This window comes from Phyllobates terribilis, unplaced genomic scaffold (genome assembly GCF_046119375.1).
Source record: "Phyllobates terribilis strain yellow unplaced genomic scaffold, ASM4611937v1 Scaffold_374__1_contigs__length_1864666, whole genome shotgun sequence".
Taxonomy (NCBI): domain Eukaryota; kingdom Metazoa; phylum Chordata; class Amphibia; order Anura; family Dendrobatidae; genus Phyllobates; species Phyllobates terribilis.
Window position 1 is genome coordinate 705,260 of NW_027363134.1, and position 18,808 is coordinate 724,067.

General features: G+C 46.9%; 1 protein-coding gene across 1 annotated transcript in view; it reads right to left on the minus strand.

The window, feature by feature from the left end:
* LOC141223163 (gastrula zinc finger protein XlCGF53.1-like) overlaps positions 1-14,776 on the minus strand; it is a 28,896-nt gene extending 14,120 nt beyond the window's left edge. The window contains exon 1 of the mRNA XM_073666788.1: positions 14,712-14,776. The gene's annotated coding sequence lies outside the window, so the exon portion shown is untranslated. The remainder of the gene's footprint in view (positions 1-14,711) is intronic.
* Positions 14,777-18,808: the final 4,032 nt, after the last annotated feature.

Consider the following 18,808-nt stretch of genomic DNA (forward strand, 5'->3'; position numbering starts at 1 on the left):
TATTTATGAATTTGTCCATACTTGTTGCTTGTGCTCTGAGAGCAGACAAGAATTATACACTCAGACACTGGCTGTGTGTTATTTTCTTTCTCCAATGCATCGTATTTATTTCATTTGAACAAAAATGGCAGATTTAGAGATAATATATCTTAATCCAAATTAGCTCTTCTTGAAAGGGCTACCACGGCAACACACACACCAACATACATACAGAGTGGAAATTAAGTATTTGATACTCTGCGGATTTTGCAAGCTTTCCCACCTACAAAGAATGGAGAGGTCTGTAATTTTTATCGCAGGTAGACTTCAACTGTGAGAGGCAGAATCTTGAAAAAAAATCCAGAAAATCACATTGTATGGTTATTACATAATTAATTTGCATTTTATTGCATGAAATAAGAATTTGATAGAAAAGAAAAACCGAAATTAATATTTGGTACAGAAACCTTTGTTGACAATTAGAGTGGTTAGACGTTTCCTGTAGTTCTTGGCCAGCTTTGCACACACTGCAGCAGGGATTTTGGCCCACTCCTCCATACAGATCTGCTCCAGATCTTTCTGGTTTCGGGGCTGTCGATGCACAACATTTTCAGTTGCCTCCAAAGATTTTCTATTGGGTTCAGGTCTCGAGACTGGCTAGGCCAGTCCAGGACTTTGAAATGCTTCTTACGGAGCCACTCCTTAGTTGCCCTGTCTGTGTGTTTAAGGTCATTGTCATGCTGGAAGACCCAGCTATGACCCATCTTCAATACTCTTACTGAGGGAATTAGGTTGTTGGGCAAAATCTCGAGATACATGACCCCATCCTCCCTTTAATAAGGTGCAGTCTTCCTATCCTCTTTGCAGAAAAGCACCCGCAAAGTATGATGTTTCCCCCCACCATGCTTCACAGTTGCGACGGTATTCTTGGGGTTGTACTCATCCTTCTTCCAAACACGGCGAGGGGAGTTGATTCCAAAAAGTTCTATTTTGGTCTCATCTGATACACATGACCTTCTCCCATGCCTCCTCTGGATCATCCAGATGATCACTGCCGAACTTCAAACAGGCCTGGACATGTGCTGGTGTGAGCAGGGGAACCTTGGGTGCCCTGCAGGATTTTAATCCATGACATCATGGTGTGTTACTAACGGTAATGTTTGTTACTGTGTTCCCAGCTCTCTTCAGATGATTGACCAGGTCCTACCATGTAGTTCTGGACGAATTCCAGACCTTTCTCAGAATCATCCTTACCGCACGAGGCGAAATGTAGCATGGAGCCTCAGGCTGAGGAAGATTGACAGTCATCTTGTATTTGTTCCATTTTCTGATAATAAATAATCTACATGCTAAAAAAATATGTTTGTTTCGCCGTGGCTGCATGTCTCATGGCTGTTAGACACCTACAACACATACAGGGATTGCCTAACAAACAGGCAATCCCTGCATATGTTTTGGATGTCTAACAGCCACGAGACATGAAGTCATGGTAATGCGAACATGTTTTTAGAGTACGCCAAAGATACTCAGTTAGCACCAAAGCATGCTTGGATAACCCCTTATCCGAGCACGTTCGCGCATCACTAATAATTGTGCCAACAATTGTTGCCCTCTCACCAAGCTGCTCGCAAATTGTCCTGTAGCCCATCTCAGCCTTGTGTAGGTCTACAATTTTGTCCCTGGTGTCCTTACACAGCTCTTTGGTCTTGGCCATGGGGGAGAGGTTGGAGTCTGATTTATTGAGTGTGTGGACAGGTGTCTTTTATACATGTAACAAAGGAGAAATTAATATAGGTAAGAAGAGAAGAGTAGGAGGGCTTCTTAAGGAAAAATTAACAGGTCTGTGAGAGCCAGAATTCTTGCAGGTCGGTAGATGATCAATTACTTATTTCATGCAATAAAATGTAATTTAATTATTTAAAAATCATACAATGTGATATTCTGTTTTTTATTTTTAGATTCTTCCACAGTTGATGTGTACCTACAATAAATATTAGAGACCTCTCCATTCTTTGTAGGTGGGAAAACTGGCAAAATAGTCAGTATGTCAAATACTTATTTTCCACATTGTATATACAGTATATGTACACTTTGGGTCACTTCCATCTACAATAGCCCATAGTATATTCCTAAATGGTCAAATTTGACCACTAATACATAATTAGAGAAACAAAAGGATCACCACACTTGTTAATTACTAAATAGTATATGTGGGAAATAACTGATAACACAATTCTGATATAGAAGCTCAGATTAGTGATGAGCGAGCATACTCGCAAGTACTCGGTACTCGCCCGAGCATCTCAGTACTCGAGATGCTTGGAGCTCGCTGAGTACTTGCGAGATGCTCGGGCGGATGCTCGGGTCCCCTCCCTGCATGTTTGGCTCTCTTTACAGAGCCAATGAACATGCAGGGATAGCTTATCACTCACTGTAATGCCGCAGCCATGTTGGTTGTGGCATTACAGTGATTGGCTGGCCGCACAGCGTCATCAGGTCTATATCAGACCTGGCACCGCTGTACTCGTCAGTCTACTCCGCAATCAGGCAGAGTAGGGAGAGGTACTGCTGAGCTAGGGAGAGATTCGCTTGTTTATTAGGTAGTGTAGGTAGAACAGATCCAAACATATGCATCTCAACAAACAGTCGTGAGGACTAATCCATCTTCAGAGATATCAGGCAGGCAGTGTACATAGGCAGGCAGGCAGTGTATATAGCAGACTGCAGTGCATATAGCACAAGAGGCTCCATTCCAATTCTGCCTTCTGCTGCTGTTAGATATTTCTATACAAAGGCCCAGGTCTCAGGGGCCAGGAATACTTTTTTTTTGGATCTTAATCCTCATTATTTGCTTAAAAAGCAATCCAGAGAACACAGTTTTTCTGCGACATTTGCTTGTTGGCACTGCAGAATACAGCCAGGTCCTTTCAATAATACAGTGCTAAAAATCCAGCTATTTAAAACTGTATTTTCTCCGTCACACGGATCATATATACGTTTTCAGAAAATACTACCATTTCTGGCCTCCATTAAAAATTTGTTTCAGTGTGTCAGCGAAGTGTTTGACACCGGTTTGCTGTTTAAAATAGTTACCTACAGGCCAGGTATTTAAAACTGTGGTTTCTCCGTCACATAGATCACATATAACTTCGCTCCAAATTCAGCCATTTGTAGTGAGTGTGGAAGATATTGGCCTCCATTTAAAATGGGCAAGGTGCGTGGCAAGGGACGGGGAACTGGGCGTAATGGTGATGATGCATGCAGAGGCCGAGGCCGTGGGCAAGCTGAAATTGTGCCACAACAAACACCCATATCTTCTCGCCTGTCCTTCCTGTACCAATGCCTAGGGGACCACAGCACACCACTATTGAACCCAGAGCAGTGTCAAAAGGTTGTTGGTTGAATAGCAGATAATGCCGAGTGCCTGGAGACAACAGATCCCACACTTGGACACTCCGAAGAGCTGTTCACTTTTCCATTTATAGATTCGGGTCTCTTGCCCAGTCCACTTGAGAGGGGCAAGAGGAGATCACATGTAGCGATGCCCAAATATTTGAGCAGCCACGGTCACACGAAGGCGACAAGTGTCACAAGAGGTGGACGATGAGGAGACACAATTGCCAGAAATTCAAAAGGAGGACCAGGGTGCGGAAGTGGAAGAGCGAGGACAGCAGGACACAGGGGGAGGGAGGCAGAGCATGCCAACAGGCAGGAAGAAGTAGTGTGGTGGCCACAGACAGAAGGCAGGCAAACGTTCACCGTAACACCAACACGAAGGAAGTTGCCAGTACAACTGTTAGGTCTTCCCGAGTCTGGTTGTTTTTTAAAGACTCTGCCGATAACCACACAAAGGCCATTTGCACCACCTACCAGGCCAGCATCAGCATCAGGGATGGCAAAACTACCAGCCTGACCACCGCCACCATGATCAGGCACATGGCAGCAAAGCACCCGACTTTGCGGGCCGAACTCCAGGGTCCAGGAAGAGTGTCTGCGGGTGGCACCACCGCTTCTTCCACTGTTGTGCATGCAAGCCAATCACCTGTCCATGGTGCATGCGAAGATGCCTCCTGCCCTGCACCTGTAATTGCACACTCTCAAGTAGCAGGGTCAGGAAGCATGTCCACATCCTTGTACCAGCGCAGCGTTCAGTTGTGCATACCCCAGTCCTTAAAACGCAAGAGCAAATACGCAGCCAACGCCCCACAGGCCACTCTACTAAATTCCCACATTTCGTGACTGTTTGCGTTCGAAATGTTGCCTTTTAGGCTCATGGAGACAGAAGCATTCAGCAATCTGATGGCGGTGGCCGTCCCTAGTTCCCCAGCCGCCACTATTTCTCCCGGCGTGCTGTCCCCGCATTACACAAGCACGTGTCCCAAAACATTAGCCGTGCCCTCAATAATGCAGTTACCGTGAAAGTCCTCCTAACCAGGGACACATGGACAAGTGCTCGTGGGCAGGGAACGGTACATCTTGCTGACGGCACACTGGGTTAACATAGTGGAAGCCGGGACCCAGTCGGACCTTGGGATGGAACACGTCCTCCCGACGCCTCAGATTGCGGCCTTTAGGTCAATCAGGGTTGCCCCCACAGTCTACAGCTCCTGCATCTCAGCCTCCATTTCCGAAATGACCACATCAGTCACAAGCTGGAAGCACTGCCTCGGCCAAGCGGCAACAGGCTGTGCTGAAGCTAATATGCTTAGGTGACAAACAATGCTGAGTTGTGGACCGCTCTGAAAGAGCAGGCAGATCTTTGGCTCACACCGCTGAACCTACAGCCAGGCATAGTCGTGTGTGACAATGGCCGGAACCTAGTGGCGGCTCTGAGGCAAGGCAAACTCACACACGTACCATGCCTGGCCCATGTGCTTAACCTCGTGGTTCAGCGGTTTCTCAAATCCTACCCGGAGCTTCCGGATCAGCTTTTTAAAATACGCCGCCGGTGTGCCCATTTTAGAAAGTCACCTACAGCTTCCGCAGCCCTTGCCGTGTTTCAGCAGCGTTTGCAGCTTCCGGCTCACAGACTAGTGTGTGATGTCCCCACAGTGCAGATGCTGGGAAGGATTTGTGAGCAGAAGAGGGCAGTTGTTGAGAACCAGCATCAACAAGGCCGTCTATATTTAGTTCAGACTCCACACATAAGACCTCAGGAGTGGACATGGATGTCAGACATATGTACCATCCTCCAAAACTTTGATGACTCCAACAAGATGGTGAGCGGTGATGAAGCCATAATTAGCATCACCATCCTGCTTCTCTGTCTTCTGAAACGCTCTCTGCTCACAATCAAAGAGGATGCATTGCAAGTGGAGAACAATGAGATGGAGCAAGGAACCATACATGGTGATTACACACAGCCCAGCCTCATCTCATCCCAACGTGGATTGGGTGACAATGAGGAAGAGGAGTAGGAGGAGGAAGAACAGGCGCTAGTTTCCTGCGCTATAGACGGTACTACCTGCACAACTGTAATACCATCTGTTCAGCGTGGATGGCCTGAGGACAGAGAGGAGGAGGAGGTGGAGAGCATGGTCAGTCGTCCTCTTGGTGAGGACACGGAAGTCTTGCCTGTTAGCAGTCTGGCACGCATGGCTGAGTTTATGTTACGTTGCCTTTCCCATGACCCTCGCGTTCTCAAAATTTTGTGTGACAGTCATTACTGGTTGGTGACACTTCCAGACCCACGCTACAAGGAGAACTTTATATCTCTTATTCCTGAGGCGGACAGGTCTACAAAAATGTGGCAGTACCAGAAGGCCCTTGTTGCGGAACTATTAAAAAAATTCCCATCTGAAAACGATGACGGCAGAGGTCACAGTTCGTTGGACAACCAAGGACTACAGGTGAGAGAGACACAACTCCAATCCAGCAGAGGCAGGGGAACACTGTAAAAGTTCTGGGAAAATTTTCTCAGCCCATCCCATCGCACAGGCCCTGAGGCGCGGGGTACTTTCACAAGGGGTGCAAAGTTTGGGAAGATGCTGAGGGAGTACCTTGCCGACCGTACCAACGTCCTCTGTGATTCCTCTGTGCCTTATTATTATTGGGCATCCAAGCTGCATATGTGAAATGAAATGGCTCTCTTCGTCTTGGAGCTACAGTGGTGGCCAAAAGTATTGGCACCCCTTCAATTCTGTCAGATAATACTCAGTTTCTTCCTGAAAATGATTGCAATCACAAATTCTTTGGTCTTATTATCTTCATTTAATTTGCTTGCAAGGAAAAAACACAAAAGAGAATGAAGCAAAAATCAAATCATTGATCATTTCACACAAAACTCCAAAAATGGGCCAGACAAAAGTATTGGCACCCTCAGCCTAATACTTGGTTGCACAACCTTTAGCCAAAATAACTGCGAACAACCGCTTCCGGTAACCATCAATGAGTTTCTTACAATGCTCTGCTGGAATTGTAGACCATTCTTCTTTGGCAAACTGCTCCAGGTCCCTGATATTTGAAGGGTGCCTTCTCCAAACTGCCATTTTGAGATCTCTCCACAGGTGTTCTATGGGATTCAGGTCTGGACTCATTGCTGGCCACCTTAGAAGTCTCCAGTGCTTTCTCTCAAACCATTTTATAGTGCTTTTGGAAGTGTGTTTTGGGTCATTGTCCTGCTGGAAGACCCATGACCTCTGAGGGAGACTCAGCTTTCTCACACTGGGCCCTACATGCTGCAAAATATGTTGGTAGTCTTCAGAATTCATAATGCCATGCACACGGTCAAGCAGTCCAGTGCCAGAGGCAGCTAAGCAACCACAAAACATCATGGAACCTCCGCCATTTTTGACTGTTAGGGACCGTGTTCTTTTCTTTGAATGCCTCTTATTTTTTCCTGTACACTCTATGTTGATTCTTTTTGCCAAAAAGCTCTACTTTTGTCTCATCTGACCAGAGAAAATTCTTCCAAAACATTTTAGGCTTTCTCAGGTAAGTTTTGGCAAACTCCAGCCTGGCTTTTTTTATGTCTCGGGGTAAGAAGTGGGGTCTTCCTGGGTATCCTACCATACAGTCCCTTTTCAATCAGATGCCGACGGATAGTACGGGTTGACACTGTTGTACCCTCGGACTGCAGGGCAGCTTGAACTTGTTTGGATGTTAGTCGAGGTTCTTTATCCACCATCCGCACAATCTTGCGTTGAAATTTCTCGTCAATTTTTCTTTTCCGTCCACATCTAGGGAGGTTAGCCACAGTGCCATGGGCTTTAAACTTCTTGATGACACTGCACACGGAAGACACAGGAACATTCAGGTCTTTGGAGATGGACTTGTAGACTTGAGATTGCTCATGCTTCCTCACAATTTGGTTTCTCAAGTCCTCAGACAGTTCTTTGGTCTTCTTTCTTTTCTCCATGCTCAATGTGGTACACACAAGGACACAGGACAGAGGTTGAGTCAACTTTAATCCATGTTAACTGGCTGCAAGTGTGATTTAGTTATGGCCAACACCTGTTAGGTGCCACAGGTAAGTTACAGGTGCTGTTAATTACATGAATTAGAGAAGCATCACATGATTTTTCAAACAGTGCCAATACTTTTGTCCACCCCTTTTTTAGGTTTGGTGTGGAATTGTATCCAATTTGGCTTTAGGACAATTCTTTTTGTGTTTTTTCATTGAAGACAAATTAAATGAAGATAATAATACCAAAGAATGTGATTGCAATCATTTTCAGGAAGAAGCTGAGTATTATCTGACAGAATTGCAGGGGTGCCAATACTTTTGGCCACCACTGTAGCATTTTATCTGAGAGGGTTTTTAGTGCCTCTGGTGGAATTATAACTGATAAGCGCATCCGCCTGACAACTGAAAATGCTGACAGGCTGACTCTTATAAAAATGAACAAGGGCTGGATTGGGCCAGACTTCTCAACACCACCGAATGATAGCAGCGTAACATAAACTCAAATCCAGTGTCTTTTTTGGGAGATGCATTCCTATGCACCTCTTCACACCCACACATGGGTATACGCTTCCTGATTTGGGCTATTTGCTCTTGTCCTCCTCCTTATCCTCATCCTCCACCAACATATTACCAGGGTGAGCGTGGTCCATGATGCAACACCCACATAATTTTTTTTGAAGGGTGTTTATGATGCCCGTAAAAAAAATTTTTTATACAGTATGTTCATGTAAACCCCCCAGGGATAAATGTTTGTCAGCCCATACACTTAGTACATGGGCATTACAAGTATAGGAGACCTGCTCCTTTCTAATGGTAACATTTTTTTATGAGGCCCTCCTCCACATCTCTTCCAAAGGGCATTGGAGTGCCTCCAAATTTTTGGCAACCCTTGCATTCACTGCATAGGCAAACGCAATGGAAGACCCACTTCCTAATAATGGGATCATTGTTTTCAGGAGGCCCTCTGACCTCCACATCTCTTCCAAGGGGCATTGGAGTGCCTCCAAATTTTTGGCAACCCTTGCATTCACTGCATGGGCAAACACAAGGGAAGACTCACTTTCTAATAATGGGAGCATTGTTTTCAGGAGGTCCTCTGACCTCCATGTCTCTTCCAAGGGGCATTGAAGTGCCTCCAAATTTTTGTCAACCCTTGCATTCACTGCATAGGCAAACACAATGGAAGACCCACTTCCTAATAATGGGAACATTGTTTTCAGGAGGCCCTCTGACCTCCACGTTTCTTCCAAGGGGCACTGGAGTGCCTCCAAATTTTTGGAAACCCTTGCATTCACTGCATAGGCAAACACAATGGGAGACCAACTTTCTAATAATGGGAGCATTGTTTTCAGGAGGCCCTCCTCTAAGTCTCTTCAAAGGGGTATTGGGGTGCGTCCAAATTTTCAAAGGGATATTGGGGTGCGTCCAAATTTTGGGCAGCCCTGCCACTCACTGCATATGCAATAACAGTATAGGAGACCCACTCTTTAGTAATGGGAACAACAAAGCATAGCCGGCTAATGGTTCTCTAAGAATAGTGAGGGCCGATTGCTGGCCCTTTAAGAATAGTAAAGGTCGCCTGATGGCCCTATAAAAATAGGCTTTGTGACTTTCAGAGTCCCTCCTTCATAAATGAAACAGGATGTGTCTGATCATGTCTCACACACCACATGGCCAGATAAGGTTGTAAAATGTTAAAATGACATTTCCTGGTGAAAGCATTTGTCACGATTCAAAAGCACTACGTGTGAAGATAGCCTATAAGGTGGAGGAGTATTTTTGTTTTTGGTTATTTATTTTGCCTTATATACAAGTCATTACCCTGGAAAGGATGTTCATTAACATAAATCCCAGGAAAATCCATTTTGTTTTTGTATGTTTTATTGTGAGTCCGTAAAAGTGGCGTAATAACTCTGACAACATTGTTGACAGCAGTGACCTGGGTGTCAGAAATGCTTCCAGGGGTCTTCCCATGCCATTTGAGCACTGTTCCCATCGATTTGGGCAATTTTTAGTCCCTCTTGGGGAGACACTGGAAAAAAGCTCGAGTTTCCCATAGACTTACACCGCGTGCAGAATTATTAGGCAAATGAGTATTTTGATCACATGATACTTTTTATACATGTTGTCCTACTCTAAGCTGCATAGGCTTGAGAGCCAACTACCAATTAAGTAAATCTGGTGATGAGCATCTCTGTAATGAGGAGGGGTGTTGACTAATGACATCAACACTCTATATAAGGTGTGCTTAATTATTAGTTAACTTCCTTTCCGTTGGCAAAATGGGTCAGAAGAGAGATTTGACGGGCTCTGAAAAGTCCAAAATTGTGAGATGTCTTGCAGAGGGATGCAGTAGTCTTGAAATTTCCAAACTTTTGAAGCGTGATCAGAGAACAATCAAGCGTTTCATGGCAAATAGCCAACAGGGTCGCAAGAAGCGTGTTGCCAAAAAAGGCGCAAAATAACTGTCCATGAATTGAGGAAAATCAAGCGTGAAGCTGCCAAGATGCCATTCGCCACCAGTTTTGCCATATTTCAGAGCTGCAACGTTACTGGAGTATCAAAAAGCACAAGGTGTGCGATACTCAGGGACATGGCCAAGGTAAGGAAGGCTGAAAAACGACCACCTTTGAACAAGAAACATAAGATAAAACGTCAAGAATGGGTCAAGAAATATCTTAAGACTGATTTTTCAAAGGTTTTATGAACTGATGAAATGAGAGTGACTCTTGATGGGCCAGAGCCTGGATCAATAAAGGGCAGAGAGCTCCACTCCGACTCAGACGCCAGCAAGGTGGAGGTGGGGTACTGGTATGGGCTGGTATCATCAAAGATGAACTTGTGGGACCTTTTAGGGTTGAGGATGGAGTGAAGCTCAACTCCCAGACCTACTGCCAGTTTCTGGAAGACAACTTCTTCAAGCAGTGGTAAGTAAGAAGTCGGTATCGTTCAGGAAAAACATTATTTTCATGCAGGACAATGCTCCATCACATGCATCCAACTACTCCACAGCGTGGCTGGCCAGTAAAGGTCTAAAAGAAGAAAAAATAATGACATGGCTGCCTTGTTCACCTGATCTGAACGCCATAGAGAACCTGTGGTCCATCATAAAATGTGAGACCTACAGGAAGGGAAAACAGTACACCTCTTGGAACAGTGTCTGGGAGGCTGTGGTGACTGCTGCACGCAATGTTGATCGAAAACAGATCAAGCAACTGACAGAATCTATGAAAGGAAGGCTGTTGAGTGTCATCATAAAGAAAGGTTGCTATATTGATCACTAATTTTTTTGGCTTTTGTTTTTGCATGTCAGAAATGTTTATTTCTAAATTTTGTGCACTGATATTGGTTTACCTGGTGAAAATAAACAAGTGAGATGGGATTATATTTGGTTTTTATTAAGTTGCCTAATAATTCTGCACAGTAAGGCTGGGTGCCCACATAGCGTTTTTCAAGCGTTTATGCTGCGGAATTTCCGCAGCATAAATGCTTGTGAAACGCTAGGTAATCCGCACCCCATGGTCCCCAAGGGGATTCCGCATGTTCTATGCACATGCTGCGGATTTTTCCGCAGCGTTTATGCTGCGTTCAAAAATCCGCAGCATGTCATTTAATTTTGCGGAAGCGCAGCGGAACTCCCGCCATTGACTTGCATTGAGACACATAGAAAACGCGACTGTACATTTGTACAAGCGGCTTCTATGCGTCTCTATGTGCGGATGGTACCCAGTTCTGGAGGAGAGATGACTCTCATCCAGACCTGGGTACCATTGTACCTGTGAAAAAGGAATAAAATAACAAATAAAGTTTATACTCACCTTTCCGAAGGCTTCTCTCTGAATGCCGGCATCGCTGAAGGACCTGCGGTGACGTCACAGTCATGTGACCGCAGGTCCTTCACCGCTCTGTCTCACGATATGCCGGCATCCAGGAAGCAGACAGGAACGAGCGCTGCAGCCACGCCGGGGCCTCGGGGGTGAGTATAGTTTTATTTGTTTTAATTTTTACGGTTCACACTGTATAAATCCATGCTATTTGCATGGATTTATACAGTGTGACCTAGTTGTCAAGCACTTTCCAAGTGATGCTATCGCCTGGAAAGCGCTCGTCAATCTGCATGCGTTTTTTCAGCCAGGGAGATGCAGAAATGCTGCAGAAATTTTCTGCTTCATTTCTACATCGTGGGCACATAGCCTAATAGTTACCTGCATAAACAGATATCCTCCTAAAATAGCTAAATCTAAAAAAAAAACACTCCAACTTCCAAAAATATTAAGCTTGGATATTTATGAGTCTTTTCGGTTGATTGAGAACATAGTTGTTGATCAATAATAAAAATAATCCTCTAAAATACAACTTGCCTAATAATTCTGCACAGTGTACATTGGGCTCGTTGCTCAGGTCGGGCACCTGAGCATTCCAATGTGCTTGACCCGAGCATCGGGCACCCGAGCATTTTAGGGCTCGCCCATCACTAGCTCAGATATCTCGATGAAGTACAACTATATGTGAACCCCATTCACAGGGAACTGAGTAGCAATGGGTAGAGTATAAAATCCAAAAATGTAATCCAGAATGGAACTGTATTCATACAAAACAGGCATAGGAAATTTTGCTTATTGAGTCCCTTAGGGGCTATTGGATTCAGTATGGAAATCCACTCATTTTCCTTTTTTGAGGATACATCTGTTGTGATCACTACCTCTCAAATTGGGCTTAAACACCTCAATGATACAAAAGAAGGTCTCCGGTTTCACCTCGATGTATACTGTTCAGGTGTCTCGCTAATGAGGTGTCCCAACCATTGCATATATATCGACCAAATGCTCCCCCACTCTCCTTCCAGACTCCCACTAAGTCGTGTCTACATAATCTAGGGGGCAGGTGCATGTGGCCATATATATAAGTCCTGAAGTTTTACAGTTGCAATAATCCCTTAAAAAAGGTATTACCCATGGAGAAATTCAAGAAAGATTTACATGGTCTCATGCAATTACATGTGCAACATTCTCCACATCTAAAGAAACCGCAGACTCTTCTATCCAGCCAAGTCCACTTGAGTGCAGGTTTTTAGTAGAAACTATTCACTAAACGGCCCCTAATTGTACTGACCCTTTCTGGAAGTTATTGTGGGAGTAGATCACACAGCACCCTCAGGTCTGGGTCGGCCACAAGTATATCCCAGTGTTTTCTGAGGATATTAAAGAAGTGGTCACTCTTATTGTCATAACTTCCTATTACTCGTGTTATGCCATCTTTTTCTTGGTGTCTTGGTTAGGTATGGAGGAGTGTCTGTCTCTCCCGCTTTTCTGCAAACTATCATGAGGAATCCAAAATGTACCAGGAGTACCCTTTTCCCTGAATCTGGTGTTCATGTCTATTGCCTGTATATTAAAATCTGTGACATTAGAACAGTTCCTTCTCAACAATAAAAATTGGCTCTTGGGAATTCCTTTTTTTAGGAGGAGGGAGTGGTGGCTATCCCACTTTCATAGACCATAAATAGACCATTAATGCTTGAAGGTTTATGGTAGATGAGTGTCCCTAGGGTCCCATCCAGTTTTTTCTTCATTAGTACATCCAGGAAAGGCAAAGGGTTATAATTAACCTCCAATGTAAATCTCAGGCCGACTCTATTGATGAGTTCTCTGACAAATTCAATAAATTGTTCACTCGTCCCTGACCAGATGATAAAAATGTTGTCAATATATCTATACCATACCCCAATATATGGCTGCCATCACTTATGATCATCCCTGAATATTGTGGATTCCTCCCACCAGTCCAGGAATAATTTAGCATACGACGGGGCACAAGGGCTCCCCATCGCAGTACCCCTGAGCTGGTGGAAGTATTTCCTGTCAAAAAGAAAGAAGTTATGAGTAAGAGTCAATTTTAGAAGATCCTCCATGAAGTCATTATGTCTGCTACACTCTATTGATCACAATTTCAAGAAACGTCTTGCTCCTCTGATACCATCCTCATGCGGTATATTACTGTACAAAGCCTCGATATCTAGTAAGGCCTGCTCCCCTACATGCATGTATACATGCTCGAGGGTCTACATGTAGGGGAGCAGGCAAAGGGAAAACCAATTCCAGAAGGATTATTCCAACTGTAAAACCTCAGGTGGTACTGGGGGAACATTACACTGTGTGGGGGCATCATACATACTGCATAAGGGGCATAATGGGGGCATTACACTGTGGGGGGCATCATACATCCTGCATAAGGGGCATAATGGGGGCATTACACTGTGTGGGGGCATCATACATACTGTATAAGGGGCATAATGGGGGCATTACACTGTGTGGGGGCATCATACATCCTGCATAAGGGGCATTACACTGTGTGGGGGCATCATACATTCTGCATAAGGGGCATAATGGGGGCATTACACTGTGTGGGGGCATCATACATCCTGCATAAGGGGCATAATGGGGGCGTATAGTGTGTGGGGGCATCATACATCCTGCATAAGGGGCATAATGGGGGCATTACACTGTGTGGGGGCATCATACATCCTGCATAAGGGACATAATGGGGGCATTACACTGTGTGGGAGCATCATACATACTGCATAAGGGGCATAATGGGGCATTACACTGTGTGGGGGCATCATACATCCTGCATAAGGGGCATAATGGGGGCATTACACTGTGGGGGGCATCATACATACCTCCTGCATAAGGGGCATAATGGGGGCATTACACTGTGTGGGGGCATCATACATACCTCCTGCATAAGGGGCATAATGGGGGCATTACACTGTGTGGGGGCATCATACATCCTGCATAAGGGGCATTACACTGTGTGGGGGCATCATAAATCATGCATAAGGGGCATAATGGGGGCATTACACTGTGTGGGGGGATCATACATACATCCTGCATAAGGGGCATAATGGGGGCATTACACTGTGTGGGGGCATCTTACATACTGCATAAGGGGCATAATGGGGGCATTACACTGTGGGGGGCATCATACATACATCCTGCATAAGGGGCATAATGGGGGCATTACACTGTGTGGGGGCATCATACATACATCCTGCATAAGGGGCATAATGGGGGCATTACACTGTGTGGGGGCATCATACATCCTGCATAAGAGGCATAACACTGTGGGGCAGTAAAGGGGTCCTGTACTATGAGAACAATACGTTTCCTCCCTTCCTGTCTCCATAGTTGGGTCGTATGTATCTATTACAGGAAACAGAACAAAAACCTTATGATTCTTATAAAGGGGCAACACAAGACCCCAAAAGAGTCTCCGTGCTGAAGGGGTTAATGTCCCCTGCGCCCAGTAATGGGGGGTCTCCACATACCTCCACCTGCAGAGCCGCCACCACATATATCGCTGCTTTGTGCGCACAGGAGCTGTGATGAGGTCACAGGAGGGGAGGAGTCAGGGGTCACATGATCAGGGGCCTCAGTGGATGCAGGACTCTGCTGTGCTGGTTGTCATGGTGCTGGATGAGCTGAAGTTTATGTGTGGGGTCAGGAGGGGTTTACAGTGTGGATGTAGCAGAGCCGCGTGTGTACGAGGTGTACGGAGCAGAGCCGTGTGTGTACGAGGTGTACGGAGCAGAGCCGCGTGTGTACGAGGTGTACGGAGCAGAGCCGCGTGTGTACGAGGTGTACGGAGCAGAGCCGTGTGTGTACGAGGTGTACGGAGCAGAGCCGCGTGTGTACGAGGTGTACGGAGCGGAGCCGCGTGTGTACGAGGTGTACGGAGCAGAGCCGCGTGTGTACGAGGTGTACGGAGCAGAGCCGCGTGTGTACGAGGTGTACGGAGCGGAGCCGCGTGTGTACGAGGTGTACGGAGCAGAGCCGCGTGTGTACGAGGTGTACTGAGCGGAGCCGCGTGTGTGCGAGGTGTACGGAGCAGAGCCACGTGTGTACGAGGTGTACCGAGCAGAGCCGCTTGTGTACGAGGTGTACGGAGCGGAGCCGCGTGTGTACGAGGTGTACGGAGCGGAGCCGCGTGTGTACGAGGTGTACGGAGCGGAGCCGCGTGTGTACGAGGTGTACCGAGCAGAGCCGCTTGTGTCCGAGGTGTACGGAGCGGAGCCGCGTGTGTCCGAGGTGTACGGAGCAGAGCCGCGTGTGTACGAGGTGTACGGAGCGGAGCCGCGTGTCTACGAGGTGTACGGAGCGGAGCCGCGCGTGTACGAGGTGTACAGAGCAGAGCCGTGTGTGTACAAGGTGTACGGAGCAGAGCCGCGTGTGTCCGAGGTGTAAGAAGCAGAGCTGCGCGTGTACAAGGTGTACGGAGCGGAGCCACATGTGTACGAGGCTTACGAAGCAGAGCCGTGTGTACGAGGAGCACAGAGTGTGTACGCATAGCTCCCAACCGTCCCGTATTCTGCAGGACTGTCCTGTCACTACGGTTCTATTTATACTCACCTCTCTGGTGTTGGGGTGTAGCTCTTCCTCCTTGGGGGCAGGCCACTCACTGGTCAGTGAATAAATTACATTATATTACACTCCCCTCTTCCTTTGCCTGCTGTGGCCTCTGCTTGGACTCAGACCTACATCTCAGTAGTCAGAGGCTTTATCTCTAACCACTGAGCTACAGCTCTCAATGGTGAACAGAGGAGGATTTCGTTAACTTAACTCTAGATTGCAGGCAATGCATTGTAGAGTCAAAAAAGCACAGACAGTACAGAAGCTGAGTATGCATCTCCATAGAAATACATTGTATATAGCAATGTATTTTTATGGTGCCTGTATACTGAGGTGAAGAAAATGATTTTTTGACCCTCTAAACAAAAGTAGAAAATTTGTGAACAATTACAAAAATATATATTTTTCTGGGAGTCCCTGGGTCTTGAATCCACAACCTTAATACATTATAGCCACAGCGGCCCCTGCTGAGCCACCAGCTCTAATGAAATCATTGCGACTCCGCTTGTAAATGAGGGAACAAAAACGAATCCTCAGGTCCCAACGAGAGATGAGCAGGACGCACAGATGACGTTGCGCTGCCCTGAAAGATAAGAGACTCCCGGTCTCCCGTCCACAGGTAGCACTGACCTGGACACTGGACCAGAGACTCAGGAATCCATCCGCTCATCTCCAGTCCCAACTGTCCGGAATACAGTGGACAGTCCTGGATTTGGGTCTACACACTGCAGTCTTGGCCATCTGGCTGAATTTCCCTCGCTGTTAGCGCCCCTCTGACAACTGCTCCTGTCAGCGGAAAAAGATACTAGTAAATGGGTGTCGATTGGGTTGTGGCCAGAGGCGTGGCCAAAATTTTCCTGTTTCTGATCTTCACGAGTTGGGAGGTATGCCTGTACGAGGTGTTCGGAGCGGAGCCGCGTGTGTACGAGGTGTACGGAGCAGAGCCGCGTGTGTACGAGGTGTTCGGAGCGGAGCCGCTCGTGTACGAGGTGTACGGAGTGGAGCTGTGTGTGTACGAGGTGTACGGAGCGGAGCCGTGTATGTACGAGGTGTACGGAGCGGAGCCGCGCGTATATGAGGTGAACGGAGCAGAGCCGCGTGTGTACGAGGTGTTCGGAGCGGAACCGCGCGTGTACGAGGGGTACGGAGCGGAGCCGCGTGTGTACGAGGTGTACGAAGCAGGGCCGTGTATGTACGAGGTGTACGGAGTGGAGCCGCGCGTGTACGAGGTGTACGAAGCCGTTTGTGTACGAGGTGTACGGAGCGGAGCCGTGTGTGTACGAGGTGTACAGAGCAGAGCCGCGTGTGTACGAGGTGTACGGAGCAGAGCAGTGTGTGTACGAGGTGTACGGAGCAGAGCAGGAGGTGTACGGAGTGGAGCCGCGCGTGTACGAGGTGTACGGAGCCGTGTGTGTATGAGGTGTAGGGAGCGGAGCCAGGAAAAAGCCATTACTCCAAAAGAAACATAAAAAAGGCCAGATTAATGTTTGCAAATACACACAGGAACAAAGACCTAAAAGAAGTTGGCAAGTACTTTTTACTATGGCTCAAATGCCCCCCAATATAATTACCCTGTTCAGATAAGGGTTTTTGTAAATATCCTTTGTTGTCCTTCATAGGCCTTGTTGACCTCTCCACTGTTGACCGCTGATGTCACGTCAAGTTCCGGGCTTGACTCAGTTCTGCGCTCCACAGTGAGTGATGGGCTGTGGGCAGGGTTACCCAGTGTGTCACACCCAGCATCTACCGCATGATTTCCCTCTCCTCATTCATTGGGAAAGCGCGCGGTGGATGCTGGGTGTGACGTGTGGTGTAACCCTGCCCACAGCCCAGCATCCACTGCGGGGACCACGTCACTGATATCGCGCCTCACTTGATGTGACATCAGTGGAAGGAAGAGCCGGATGCAACCGGGGGTCACATGATGCCTGTGAGCAAAACCCTTACAAAAACCCTTATCTGAACAGGGTAAATACATTGCGGGATATTTGGGCCACAGTGAAAAGTGCTGGACAACTTTATTTTTTGGAGACATGTTCTGTGGTCTGATCAAACTAAAATAGAATTTTTGGGCATAACGACCTTCGTTACATTTGGAGGAAAAAGGGAGAAGCTTGGAAGCCTAAGAACACCATCCCAACTGTGAAACACGGAGGTGGCAGCATCATGCTGTGGGGTTATTTTGCTGCACGAGGGACTGGTGCACTTCACAAAATAGATGATAGAATGAGAAAAGAAGAGTATGTGGCAATACTGAAGCAACATCTCAAGACATCAGCCAGGAAGTTAAAGCTTGAGCGTGAATGGGTCTTCCAAATAGACAATGACCCAAAGCCCTGATCTCAATCCTATTGAAAATTTATGGGCAAAGCTGAAAAGGCAGGTGCTAGTAAGGCGACCTACAAACCTGGATCAGTTACACCAGTTTTGTCAGGAGGAATGGGCCCAAATTCCAACCAGCTATTGTGAGAAGCTTGTGGAAGGATATCCCAAACGTTTGACCCAAGTCATTTAGTTTAAGGGCAATGGTACCAAATGCTAATTAGATGTGACTCGCCCCCTGGGCCGTGGGGTACTCGGAACCGGGCCTTCTAGTGTACGGTGCTGATGGGGGTAGTAGTGGCAACCCAGTCCCGTGGCTCAGGGTGGTCAGACCAGTGGCAGTCTTCTATATATTTTGTAATGTCCGACTATGCCACCCGTGGATTGCGGTCAGAGTGAACCGCCGCTGCAGAGCAGACCGCTGAGGCTGGTGTTGTGGGTGCAGCAGGGAATAGTTCAACTCCCCACGGGAGGAGTGTAGCCTCAGGGCAGTGAGCGTAGATGGTGGGGGTTGTGGTGGTGCAGGGCGTCCCTGTACCGTTAGTGCTGGCGAGGTAAGAAACACAAAGACAATGTGTTGCAGTCCAGGGTCTTTTACTCACAGTTCGTATACTCCAAGCCACTTCTGTACAGGTAGTGACCGCTCAAGCCGTGCTGCGTCCACCAGGTGAGGGGCTCGGTCAACCCCCAGGCA